The following is a 1850-nucleotide window of genomic DNA, read 5'->3' as shown; positions in this document are numbered from 1 at the left end:
ATATATATATATATATATATATATATATATATATATATATATATATATATATATATATATATGTATATATATATATATATATATATATATATATATATATATATATATATATATATATATATATATATATATATATATGTATATATATATATATATATATATATATATATATATATATATATATATATATATATATATATATATATATATATATATATATTATCCCTGGGGATAGGGGAGAAAGAATACTTCCCACGTATTCCCTGCGTGTCGTAGAAGGCGACTAAAAGGGAAGGGAGCGGGTGGCTTGAAATCCTCCCCTCTCATTTTTTTAATTTTCCAAAAGAAGGAACAGAGAAGGGGGCCAGGTGAGGATATTTCCTTAAAGGCCCAGTCCTCTGTTCTTAACGCTACCTCGCTAATGCGGGAAATGGCGAATAGTATGAAAGAAAAAAATATATATATATATATATATATATATGTGGAAAGGATCACAATTTTGCGCGTGATCAAGATATTCCTATGAGTCCACTGGGAAAATGAAACACGAAAAGTTCCCAAGTTCACTTTCGTGTAATAATCACATCATCAGTGGAGACACAAGAGAGGAATATAACAGTCAGTTGATATACATCGAAGAGACGAAGCTCGGACGCCATTTGGTATAAATTAGGAATAAAATGATGACACCATGAGAAAACCAAATCTATTCGTAATCACTATCAAAGAAAACGTCATCGTCTTCATCATCACTGGTGATATTAATAATAACGGGTTCGACTCCCTCGTGTATGTTGTCAGTCCTCCAGTATTCTTCTTCAAATTTACTGGAGTGGTGAACAGCTCCCGCCCACACGTCCTTGTGTACCAATTGCCTGGCTTCTTCCAATCTTGCCTTTTAGGTCCGTCCGGGTAAACCGCTGGAGTGTGGAGCGCACATGACACTTCATAAATCCCCATACTTGCTCGATGGCGTTGAGCTCGGGGTGGCCAGGTGGCAACAGTATGACCTGGTGGCCCCACATACGGATGGTGTTGACGATCTTATACTGGGGCTGTGGACGGTTCTGCTGGCAGAGGACCAGCAGCTCAGGGCGAGTGGCAGCAGCAGGTGGGATGGAAATCTTGCGCTGCTCCAGCCACCTGATGAGGTCCGCCTTCCTGGTGGCTGTGGTAGGGTATCGACTCTCCTCCGTCAGCTGGCTGTGGTATGGTGCATTGTCTAGCACAAGTACCGATGGCTCTGGCAGTGACGGAAGGAGCTGCGTTGTTAGCCATCGCAGGAACAGTTCAGCATTCATTTCTCCATGATAATCACCCTGGTTGGTCTTGGCTGGGTAGCACAGGTATGAGCCGTCAACAAAGCCTTCGTCCGTGCCACCTGCGACCACTACAAATCGCTCCTCTTCACCAGGTGGTACCTGACGACTGTACGTGGTGTTGCTTGGAGCCTGTGTGGTATCTACCTACTCCCTACTGTGGCCCATCCTGGCGGTAAACCACGTCTCATCCACATATACCACCTTCCTTCCCTCCTCTCGGTGGCGCTGTAGAGCCCGGAGAGCGTCAATCCGACGACACACAACGTCCAGCGATTCCCTCCTTACATACATCTTTCGCTGTGACAGTCTGTATTGAAATCCCATGGTGTGCAGGATCCACCAAACTGTTGTGTCAGTGGTATCCTCCGGGAGGATACCATGTGTTTTCAGGTGGGCTGGTATGACTCTCAGTGTTAAATATTGTTTTACCGAAAACTTCTTGTGGATGTGGCGCTATATTGCACCGAGAATAAAGTTATCACAAACAGCCGATGAAGGTGTTGGTGGTGCCGGTGTGGAAGGGGAGGC

The 1850-nt window shown here is 43.2% G+C and overlaps 1 pseudogene; it reads right to left on the bottom strand.

The window, feature by feature from the left end:
* Positions 1-706: 706 nt before the first annotated feature.
* Positions 707-1516, bottom strand: LOC139748485 (uncharacterized; annotated as a pseudogene).
* Positions 1517-1850: the final 334 nt, after the last annotated feature.

This window comes from Panulirus ornatus, unplaced genomic scaffold, assembly GCF_036320965.1.
Source record: "Panulirus ornatus isolate Po-2019 unplaced genomic scaffold, ASM3632096v1 CTG_470_pilon, whole genome shotgun sequence".
Taxonomy (NCBI): Eukaryota; Metazoa; Arthropoda; class Malacostraca; order Decapoda; family Palinuridae; genus Panulirus; species Panulirus ornatus.
Note: the sequence above shows the minus strand (reverse complement) of the source record. Positions and strands in the feature narration are given on the sequence as shown.